Below are 12,418 nucleotides of genomic sequence, written 5' to 3' on the forward strand. Positions count from 1 at the left end.
TCTCTCTCTCTCTCTCTCTCTCTCGGTCAAATAAATAAATAAATAAATATCTTTAAAAAATTAAAATGAATCTTTTCTAAGCATCATATCCATTTTTTTTTTATCAATTCTGATACCCCATGTCTTTTGATTGGAGCATTTACATTCTGAGTAATTATTGATAGATATGAATTCAGTGCCATTGTAATACCTGTAAAGTTGCTGTCCCGGTAGATTGTGTCTGTTCCTTTCAGTCTTTGTTTTTTTGGTCTCTCTTTCCCACTGAATGAGTGCCCTTTAATTTTTCTTGCAGAGCTGGTTTAGTGTTCACAAACTCCTTTTACCTACTTTCTGTGTACAGGTCTGCTGCTAACCTTATGTGTCTACCCTTTTAGGTTAAGGGCATTTTGTCCCTAACTGCCTTCAGATTTCTCTTTATCATTGTATTTTGCAAGTTGCACTATGATATGTCTGGGTGTTGACATATTTTTGTTGATTTGAGGGGAGTTCTCTGTGCCTCTTGGACTCGAATGCTTGTTTCCTTCCCCTTCTGAGACAGACGCCTGCAGCATGGGCTCACAGTCAGACCTGCCCAAGTAAAGACAGCCCTGCAGGGTCAGTACAGGGGGTAGGGTTTGGCATAAGTGACTCCAGCCTCTACTGGAGGCACTGTGTTTCTCTCTGAAGTCTGACCCTGTTGATGGGCTTGGGAAGGGGGGATGTGGAAGATGGCACCACCCCACCCTCTCATCTCCAGAGAAAGGAACTCGTGGTTGCTGCTGTTCAGGAGACCCTCAAAGAAAAGTGAACAATCTCCCATCCTGTGTCGCAGGCTTTTATCAGATCCCTGCCCTTAACCTGTCTGTGCCTGGGCTGTTGGCACACTTAGAGCCATAGTTCTCCTATGTTTTTTCTCTGGCTAATGGCTGAGATTGAAATCTCCAAATCTTAAAGAACCTGATAAGACATGGACCCACTCCCCTCCCAGAGGAGAGCCTCGCATTACTGTGCCAGGCCCCATTCTGTCCCCAAAAGGCAGTCATATAGTCACCCAGGTGCCTGGAGTCCATGGTGAAGCACAGCAAAAACCTGTGACTAGGTTATCTGCCTTCTGCACACTCCTCTGTTCTCTGCTGTTGAATGGCCATTCAATGGCACCTGGTGGACCTTTGGTCCTTGAAGAGACACTATACACTTTTCCAAATCTACTACAGGAAGAGAAACACTCTTTCCTGGTGTGACCTAGGGGGATCCCCACACCACAGTATCTTGCACAAACCATATAGGCTGCTCTCCCTCCCACTCTTTCCCTCTCTTCTGGACTAATTTCCATGAAAAGGGCTCCCTTCCCCCTGAAGCACCATGGCTTTTCTCTCCCCTGTTCACATTTTTGAACCTTGCATCCGCCTCATTCTCTCCTTCCAATTGTGCAGATCCTTTCTTAATCCTCAGATTAATTTCCTAGTTATTCAAAATGATTTGATATTGATCTAGCTGTGTTCAAGGGATGAGGCAAACCCAGGATCCCCCTACTATTCCACCATCTTAAGTCCTCCCTGCCATGAGAGGTTTACAAGAATTTATCCATTTCTTCTATGTAGTCCAATTTGTTGACATAATTTTTCAGAATATTCTCTTACAATCCTTTGTATTTCTGTGGTGGTTGTACTTCTTTCTGATTTTGAGATCTCGTTCTCTCTCTATTTTTTTCTTTTTTGTTGGATGAATCTGACTAGTGGCTTATCATTTTTGTTGACCTTTTCAAAGAACCAGCTCCTGGTTTCATTGATCCATTCTATTGTTTTTTTTAGTCTTGATTTCATTTTTTTTCCTGCTTTAATCTTTATTATTTCCTTTCTTCTGCTGTTTTAAGATTTTGTTTGTTCTTTTTGTAAGTCCTCTAAGTGTAAGGTTAGGTTGTTTTATTAGATATTTTTTTTTTCTTCTTGAAATAAGCCTGCATTGCTATAATCTTTCCTCTCAGAACAGCTTTTGCTGCATCCTAAAGATTTTGGATCATTGGGTTTTTATTTTCATTTGTCTCCATTTATTTTTTGATTTCCTCTTTGACTTCTTATTTGACCTATTTATTGTTTAGTAGCATGTTATTTAACCTCCATGTATTGGTGTTCTTTCCATATTTTTTCTTGTGGTTGATTTCTTCTTTTGTGGTATTGTGGTTTGAAGAGATGCATGATATAATTTCAGTCTTTTGAATTTGTTGAGACTGATTTTGTGGCCTAACATGTTATCTATTCTGGAGAATGTTTCATGTGCACTTGAAAAGAGTGTGTATTCTACCTTTTTATTATGGGATGTTCTGAATATAACTATTAAGTCAATGTGGTCCAATGTGTCATTCAAAGCCACACTTTCCTTGTTGATTTTCTGTCTGGATGATTTTTCCATTGATGTAAGTGGGGTATTAAAGTCCCATATGATTATTGTATTGCTGTTTATTACTACCTTTATGTTTATTAATATTTACTTTATGTTTTGGGTGCTCCCATGTTGGCTGCATTAATATTTATGATTGTTATATGTTCTTCTTGGATTGTTCCCTTTATGATTATATAGTGTCCTTTGTGTCTTGTTACAGTCATTATTTTAAAGTCTACTTTTTTCAATATAAGTATTGCTACTTCAACTTTCTTTCTTTTCACTTTCATTTGCATGATAAATGTTTTTGTATCCCTTTGCCTTAAATCTGCGTGTGTTTCTTGGTATGAAATGAGTTTGTCAGCAGCACATAAATGGATTTTGCTTTTTTATCCATTCAGTTTCCCTATGTCTTTTGATTGGAGAATTTAGTTCATTTACATTCAAAGTTATTATTGATAGTTTTGTACTTACTGTCATTTTGTTGCTCATTTATGGTTATTTTTATAGGTCTTCTCTGTTATTTTTTTCTCTTACTTTCTTGCCTTGTGAGTTGATGGCCTTCTTTAGTGACATGCTTCAATTCCTTTCTCTTTATTTTTTTCATATCTATGACAGGCTTTTGATTTGTGGTTATCACTAGGTTAGCATGTAATGTTCTATGTATATCGTAGTCTATATTAGATTGACAGTCATTTTAAGTTTGAACCCATCCTAAAAGCACTAAAATTTTAGTCCACCCTCCCATTGTGTATTATATACATGGTGTCATACTTTATATCCTTTTATTTTGTGAATCCCTTGACTGATTTTATAGATACAATTGATTTCACTGCTTTTGTGCTTTATCCTCCATACTGATTTTATAAGTGATTAATCTATTACTTTATTATGTTTGTATGTACCTGTGAATTTTGTTTTCCTTTCTTTTCTTAACTCTCAATAATGGCCTTTCCTTTCAACTCAAAGAATTCCCTTTAACATTTCTTGCAGGTTTGGTTTAGTGGTGATGGATTCCTTTAACTTTTGTTTGTCTAGGGAACCCTTTATCTCTCCTATTCTGAATAATTTCCTTACTGGGTAGAATATTCTTGGGTGCAGATTTTTCCCATTCAGCACTTTGAATATATCACACCATTCTCTTCTGGCTTGGAAAGTTTCTGCTAAAAAATCTCCTGATAGCCTTATAGGGTTTCCCTTGTAGGTTGCTTTTTCTTTTGCCTTATTTCTTTTCTTTTCTTTCTTTTTTCTTTATCACTATATTTTGCCAATTTAATTACAATATGTCTTGGTGTGGATCTCTTTTTGTTAATTTTCTTAAGGGTTCTCTGTTCTCCTGGATCTCAATATCTGTTTCCTTCCCCAGATCTGGGAAATTCAGATATTATTTCCTCAAATAAATTTTCTGCTCCCTTTTCTCTCTTTTCTTCTGAGACTTCTATAATATGAATGCTATTACATTTAATGGAATCACTAAGTTCCCTAAGTCTATTCAAATTTTGCATAATTCTTTTTTTCTCTTGTTCAGCCTGATCACTTTCCATTACTCTGTCTTCTAGGTCACTAATTCATTCCTCTGCTTCTTCCATTCTGCTATTTATTCTATCAAGCATGCTTTTTATTGAACCCTTTATCTCTGCCATTTTATTACTTATCTCTATATTACAGGTCTCACTCATGTCTTCTACTCTTTTCTCAAGTCCAGTGAGTATCCTTATGATCATTACTTTAAAATCTCTCAGGCATGTTACTTATATCTGTTTCACTTAGATCTCTTGATGTGGCCTTGTCCCTTTCTTTCATTTGGGATAAATTTCTGTGTTTTCATTTTGTCTATGTGCCCATTTTTCTGTTTTAGGAAAGTCAGTACATCTTATTCTGGAGGGCAATGTCTTTATGAAGAAGAGGTCCTATAGTGCCCTGCTGCATAGGGTTCCCGGTTCCCCAGGGCTTGGCATTTCTGGAAGTTTCTCTAATGTATGTTGTGTGCAATCTGCTATTTTGTCCTGCCTGCTTTATCTTTCAGGCCAGTTGTCTGTGGAGGTTCTCCTTGACTATTGGGGGCAATGTTTGGTCCCTAGCCTGAATATGGCACATTTTAACTAGGTGTGCTCTGGTCTGTTTGTGAAATGAATCCTGTTGCCACTGCCACCACCAGAACCAAGGCTCTGCAAAACTCCTGCATTGGGAGACATGGTTTGAGCAGAGGTTTGGGCTAGTCATCTGCTGAAGGGGACCTGCCTTGCTGGGATTGAAACAAATGTGACTGGGAAGGGTGGTTCCATCAGAGTGCAGAGGGGCAGGACTTGGTGTAAGCACATTAGGTAGCAAGTGTTTGGCTGTGCTGGTTCCAGCAGGTTGCCCTGTGCTTTTGCTGAGGGGTGCTGGAAGGAAATGGTTGGTGCCAGGAGTCGCTCTGTGGATGCTCTCTCTCTGGGTCATGCTCCATAGTGAGCAAATTAACTCCTCACTGTGTTCCCCAGCTGCTCTTCAGATAGCTGTTTCCACATTGCATGTCTGTGGGTTGTTTGCCTGCTTCTTCACCAGGAGCAATGCAATGTCCTCTGGGCTCTATTTCAGTCAAGCCTGATCACCTTTAAAAACTTCAAGCTGTAAGCCCTGTTGGGGCTCATCAAATTCAGCCCCTCTCACACTATGGGTATTTATTTTTCCCTGTGTGCTCCCTTGTGTGCTAATCTGTCTTGTCCTTCTCCGTGACTGTGGCTCCCTCCCCACCACTGTGACCATGATCTGTTTCCATCCCAAACCATGTGTTCATAATTCCTACCTTCTTTAATGTGACCTCTTCTCTACCTTTAGTTGTGGAGTTTGCTCTGCCAGTCTTAAGTCAATTCCTTGGTTGTTTAGGGTGATTTGACAGTTATTAGTTGTATTCATGGGATGAGGAAATCTTAGGGTCTTCCTAATTTGCAGGAATCTTACAACAGTCTGTTATCCATTGTCTTTTTTTTTTTTTTTTTGCAATAGCCATTTTACCAGGTGGGAGTTTTGATTTGTAATTGTCCAATGATTACTGATGGTGTGTACCTTTTCATATACTTATTGACAATTTAAATGTCATCTTTAGAAAAAGAATGTCTAGTCCTTTACCAACTTTTAAATTGGATTATTTGCTATTTTCCTATTGGGTTGTATCAGTTCTTTGTATATTATGGATATTAAACCCTTATTAGATACATGGTTTGCAAATATTTTTCCCATCTCATAGATTTTTCTTTTTTGTAATTCACCAATTGCTATGCAGAAGCTCTTTAGTTTGATGTTGTTCTGTTTTTCTATTTTAGCTTTTGTTGCCCGTGCTTTTTGTGTCTTATCTAAGAAATCCTTGTTGAGACCAAACTCAAAGATCTTTTTCCTGTTTTCTTTGAGTTTTATAATTTCAGTTCTTATATTTAAGTCTTTGGTCCATTTCAATTTAATTTTGGGTGAGTGGTGTAAGAGAGAAGTATAATTTCATTATTTTACATGTCTTGCACTTTTCCCAACACCATTAATACCTATCCTTTTTCCTTTGTGTGTTCATCTCACTTTTGTAAAAAATTGGTTGAACTTATGTGAATGGGTTCATATGTTGGGTCTCTATTTGAATGCACTATTGTATGTGACTATTTTTTATGGCAGTAACATACTGTTTTGATTGCTACAGCTTTGCAATATAGCTTGAAATCAGGAATTATGATACCTCTAGCTTTTTATTCTTTAGATTTCTTTGGCTAAGTTGGGTCATTTGTACTTCCATGCCAGTTTTAGAATAACTTTGACTCTTTTTCTGAAAAATGTCATTGGAATTTCAATAGGAATTTCATTGAACCTGAACTTTGAATGGTATGGTGACATTTTCACAGCATTAATTCTTCTAAATCAAGAAAACAGGATATCATTACGTTAGTTTTTGGCATTTATTTTTTTAAATAAATGTCATAGTTTTAAACCTGAAAATGTAAGTCTTCATAGACCTGAATATACAGGTTTTGTACAAACTTGGTTAAGTTTATTTATAATATTTTATTTTTTTTAATGTTATTATAATTAAGATGGCTTTCTTAGTTTCTATTTAAGATCACTGTTAGTGTATAGATATGCAATTAACTTTTGTATATTGATTTTGCATCTTACAACTTTACTGAATCATTTATTCTTAAAGTTTTTTGACGGTATCTTTATGGTTTTCTACATTTTCTATGTATAAATCATGTCCTCTACAAACAGATATGATTCTACTTCTTCCCTCTTTCTTAGATGTCTTTTATTTCTTTTCATTGCCTAATTGCTTTGGCTAGGACTTCCAATACTATGTTAAGTAGAAATGGCAAGAGTGGGCATCCTTGCCTTACCATTTATCTTAGAGAAAAGGCTTTTAACTTTTTACTGTTGTGTATGATGTTATATGTTGACTTGTCGTAAACAGTCTTTATTAACTTGAAATCCTCTTTTTTCTACACTTATTTGTTGAGAGTTTTTCATCAAAAGGAATGTTGAGTTTTGTCACATGCTTTTCTGCATGTATTTAGAAGATCATAATATTTATATCTTTTATTCTTTTAATGTGGTGTATCATATTTATTGACTTGCATATTGTTGAAGCATCTCTGCATCCTGAGGAGGAATTCCACTTGATCATGGGATATGAACTTTTCATGTGCTCTTGAGTGTGGTTTGCTGGGTTTTTTTTTTCCCCCTCTTGGGATTTTTCCATCAGTTTTAGGAATATTGGACTGTAATTTTATTTTCTTGTAATGTCCTTATCTGGCCTTGGTATTAAGATAATGTTGGCCTTATAAAATGAATTTAGAAGTGTTTCTTCAAATTTTTGGAAGATTTGAGAAGAATTAATATTAATTCTTCAAATGTTTGGTATAATTTATTTATAAAGCCAAATTTGATTTGTTAGATTTTTGATTTCGGTTTAAATTCCTTGCTTATTATTATTCTGTTCAGATTTTCTTTTACTTTGATTTAGTCTTTGTAGGCTGTATGTTTCTAGGAATTTATCCATTTTTTTAAGTTTTCAAATTTGTTGCCATATAATTGTTCAGTCTTTTATGATCCATTATATTTCTGTGGTAACACTATAATATCTCGTCTTTCACTTATAATTTTCTAATTTTGGTCACCTGACTTTTTTTCTTAGTCTGACTATAGATTTGCCAATTTTGTTTATCTTTTCAAACAACCAATCTTAGTTACATTGATCATTTCTATTACTCTTCAGTCTCTATTTCCTTTATTTCTGTTCTAAGCTTTATTCCTTCCTTTTGCTAAATTTGATCTTAGAATTTCTTTTCTGGTTCCTTGAGATGTAAGTCTAGATTATTTATTTGAAATATTTATTTTCTTTCTTAATGTGGATGTTTATCCCTATAAAATTCCCTCTTAAAACTGCTTTTGCTGCTTGCCATGTTTCATTATGTTGTGATTCCATTTTCATTTGTGTTGAGATTTTTTTTTAATTTTGCTTTTGATTTCCACTTTGACCCATTATTTTTTCAGATGTTTGTTGCTTAATTTCTACATATTTATGATTTTTTTTTAGCATTCCTCTTGTTAGTGATTTCTATTATGCTATTGTGGTCAAAGAGGATACTTGATGTGATTTCAATCTTCTTAAATTGTTAGGACTCGTTTCATGACCTAATATATAATCTATACAGAGAATATTCTGTCTATGCTTGAGAAGAATGTGTATTCTGTTCTTGGATGAGATGTTCTGTATATGTCTCGTAGGTCCATTTGGTCTTAAATATAAATGAAGTCTATTTTCTTACTGGTTTTTCTGTCTGGATGATCTGTCATTTGTTGAAAATGGGATATTGAAGTCGTTTACTTTTAATGTAATGTCTATTTCTCCCTTCATATCTGTTAGTATTTGCTTAATATATTAGGTGCTTCAAAGTTGGCTGCATGTATATTTATAATTGTTACAACCTCTTGATTAATTCACCTCTTTTATCATTATATCATCATCTTGTCTCTGGTTACAACTTTTAACTCAAAGTTTATTTTGTCTAATATAAGTATAGTTACCTCTGCTCTTTTTTATTTTAACTTACATGAAATTTATTTTTCCATTCTTTCACTTTCAACCTATGATAGTCCTTAAAACCTAAGTGAGTCTCTTGCAGCCACCATGTAGTTGTAGCTGTGGTTGTTGTTGTTGTCATTCTTGGTTAATCTAGTCAACTGCTGTTTGTGTTTTAAGTGGAGAATTTAAACCATTTACATTTAGAGTAATTGTTTATAGGTAAAGACTTGCTATTGCCATCTTGTTAGCTGCCTTTTGATTGTTTTGTAGTTCCTTTGTTCACTTCTTCCTCTCTTGCTGTCTTTTTTTCTTTGTGAATTAGTGATTTTTTTGTAGAAATAGTCTTTGATTCTTTTAATATTATCATTTGTGTATCTATTATAAATCTGTGTATCTATTCTTTCTGATTACCATGAGGCTTTTATAATATGTATTATAATAGTATATTTTAAGCTAATAACAACTTAACTTCATTTGCATAAATTTTTCTACACATATATTTGCCCCTTCTACATTTTATGTTATCACAATTTACATTTTCTATATGACATTTATTTAAAAAAATAATGTAGCTATAGTTATTAACACTTTTGCTTTTTAACCTATGTGTTAGACTTCAAAGTGATTTACACATGACAATTGAAGTATTAGAGTATTTTTAATTTGACTATAAATTTACCTTTACTGGTTAACTTTATACTTTCATATGTTTTCATGTTACTAATTAGCATCTTTTTATTTCAGCTTAAAGAACATCTTTTAGCATTTATTGTAAGGCAGGTCTAATGCTGATAAATTTTCTCAGCTTTTGTTTGGGAAAGTCTTTATGTCTCCATTTCTGAAGGGAATCCTTTCTTGGTAAAGTATTTTTGGTTGGCTATTTTTAATTTGAGTACTTTGACTATCATCCCACTCACATGGTCTGCAAATTTCTGCTAAAAATTCTACTAATAGCTTAACTGGTGTTTCCTTTTATGTAATGAGTCCTTTTTTCCTCTTGCTAATTTCAAATTATCTTTTTTTTTTCTTCAGAATTTGAGTATAATGTGTTTCAGTAAAGATCTCTTTGGATTGAATCTCTTTGGGGCATTTTGAGTTTCATGTACCTTGGAAGGTCGTATCTCTCCTTAGATTTAGGAAGTTTTCAGCCATTATTTCTTTAAGCTTTCTGTCCCTTTCTCTCTCTCCTTCTCAATTCCCATAGTGTGAATATTGACTCATTTCATGACATCCCATCATTCATGCAAGCTTTATTCACTTTTTAATATTTTTCTTTTTTCCCCACTGATTGTAAAATATCTAGAGATTTGTCTTAATGTTCACAGATTATTTCATTGATTGAATCTGTTGTTGCAGCTTTTTATTGCATTTTTCATTTTATTTATTGGATTCTTCAGCTCCAGATCTTTTGGGTTATTTTTACAATTTCTATCTCTTTAACTTCTTGTTTTGTTCATGCATTGTTTTCATGAATTTGCTGAGTTGTCTATTTGTGTTCTCTTGAGTAGTAGTGTGCTTCCTTAAAATAATTATTTTGAATTCTTTTTCAGTTAATTACCAGATCCTTTTTTCTTTGTAGTCAGTTACTGGAAAAATACTGTATTTCTTCGGTGGGGTCACGTTTCCTTGCTTTTTTTGTGTGTGCATTTGTGATGGTTTTGTGTTGATGTCTACACATTTGAGAGACCAATCCTATCTTCCAGTCTTTAAGATGGGCTTTGTTGGGGAAATACTTTCACTTGAAGGTGTCTGTTAGGGCATTAGCTGGAGGAGGTGTACCATCTTTAATTTCTGATTAACCACAGCATTATATATCCATGCTGCTCCACCAATTATCTTCAATGTTGGCAGAGACTATAGTGGTCTTCTGTGGACAAGAATGGTGGAGTTCTCAGTGTGGCAGTGCTGGCCAGGACCATTGAGTTCCTCAAAGGCAAAGCATGCTGGGGTCCTTTTGTTCTTATTTACACTTTGGAGGAATTTCTAGCCAAGGTGAATCTCTCTTGATTCTAGGCCTAGTGCTCTGACACTTAGAGCATCTATGGTGGTAGGGTCGTGGAATCAGGCACAATGTGGAACACAAGCACCTACGTCCTTCATCACAGGTGCACTTGCTGCAGAAGTGGTGCTTATATCAAGAATAGAAGCACGAGCAAATTTTGTATGGAACCAGGGGCTTGGGTCTCTGGGGTTCTTTCAGGCACTCAGTTGGGGGAGGGATGCAATAGCAGTACAAGCCCTGGTATGATGGGGTAATAGTTGGTCCAGTGGTCAAGGTGCAGTAACAACACATTTAGGGGATGATGAGTCAATGTTCCAACTCTGGCCCTAGGGCGCAGTGGCAGAACAGCAGCAGTCATTGCCCAGTAAATCTATATGTTAGGAACTAGGGGGTGGAGTGCAGAGCTTTGGTTCCATGGCCCCAATAATGATGGGTCAAAACCCTAACCAGCAGCCCAGGGAAAGTGTACAGAGCAGCAGTAGTGTGGCCTTGGCAATACTGGATTGAATATTGGGTCTCAAGTCTCAAGTCTTGAGACCCAGAAGTGGGGCTTGAGACCCAGAAGTGGGGCTCAGAACAGTAACAGCTCTGGTGGTGAGGAACTGTGGCTTCCTGATCCCAAAGACAGATAGCAGTAATGACTGGAGCCCCTGGAGATAGGTCTCACTGCAGTGATAGTTCCATCTCTGCAGAGAAGATGCAGTGGCAGTGACTCTTGGCAGCTCTGGGCTGCTGTGATTAGCATTGGTGAAGATTGGGAGTCCTCTATAACAAAGGCTGCACACATCTGCTGATGTGAATCTCGCTGGGGTTCTTTTGCTCTCCTTGTCCCCATGGTGTAAAATCCCTCTGAAGGGCTCCCTACTGATGCTGAACTGCTTAGGACTGGGGGATGAGGTGAGACAGATAAAATGCTTCCTACACTTTTTCTATGGAGCCATCGTACTTCTTGAGCTTCACAGGGTTTCTGCTATTCTTCCCCAGTACTCCAGAGCATTTTTCATCAGTTTGTAGTTTTTCAGGGGGAGATGTGTGTTGGGACCCCCTAGCTCTCCATCTTACTTACCAATCAGGTCTCACTTAGCCCCTTATTGTCATTTCTTGTGTTATTTCATATCGTTAATATCCTCCTTGATGTTTTGTGTACATTTTGGCTTATTTTTAATTATTTTTTTCTTTCAGTAAGTCTGCTTTAGCTGGTATGTGTTGTGCAGTGTGTTGTTTTTATTTTGAGAGATCTAGTTATTTTGACCTGTGTGTTCATGTTACCTTGAGGTTACCAGCTAATCTGTCTGGTATTTTGTGTCAGAGAGGAGTTAAAAAGCCAGGCTCAGTGACAGTCCTATAGAATTAAGGAAAAAATGGGATATAAATCCAGGATAGGTGAGACCAAAACATCATAGTACCACTACTGACTGTTTTCATTGTTTGCTACTATCAGGAAACTCCTCTGGTAAGGATTTCACCTTTAAACACTTAGGGAGCATCAATTTTCAGAGGAGCTAAAACCCCATCAGCTCAAATGATTAAAAAAGAAGGAATATTTGTATAAATGCTTGAGGCCGATGGGTCAATCCAAATCTGTTTCATCAGCTCCTTACCTTGCACTTGTCCCATGGATACAGGATCCTGGCTATCTTTCATTATTTATCTACTTTACTCCTGATTACCTCTGCTCTAGCTATATTTGCCAGTTCTTGTTCATTCAACATAACATACTAATCTTCATATCAAGTTGTTTGTCCTTATTCTTTTCTGCCTAAAATCTATTCTCCCCAATCTTTGCATGATTGTGTCTTTCTCGATTCAAATGTCATCTTCTCAATATTAGGCTGGCTAGAGGAACATTTCAATTCCCATCCCACTCACCCACTATCCTCCACCAAAATTCTATCACACATCCTATACTACCTTTTCATTAGTACGAAAAATGGTTTTATTTACTACTTTGTGTGAATTTTTGCTCAAGTTTTCTGAATAGAAAGAAGATCATTACTTGAAGTCAGAGACTCAGT

At 36.0% G+C, this 12,418-nt stretch overlaps 1 pseudogene; it reads right to left on the bottom strand.

Annotated features, from left to right (window-relative positions):
- LOC112825801 (small ribosomal subunit protein eS12 pseudogene) overlaps window positions 1–11,238 on the bottom strand; it is an 18,550-nt pseudogene extending 7,312 nt beyond the window's left edge.
- Between the last annotated feature and the right edge of the window lie 1,180 nt (window positions 11,239–12,418).

This window comes from Callorhinus ursinus, unplaced genomic scaffold (genome assembly GCF_003265705.2).
Source record: "Callorhinus ursinus isolate GAN/ISIS: 27379988/994484 unplaced genomic scaffold, GSC_fseal_2.0 scaffold4, whole genome shotgun sequence".
Taxonomy (NCBI): domain Eukaryota; kingdom Metazoa; phylum Chordata; class Mammalia; order Carnivora; family Otariidae; genus Callorhinus; species Callorhinus ursinus.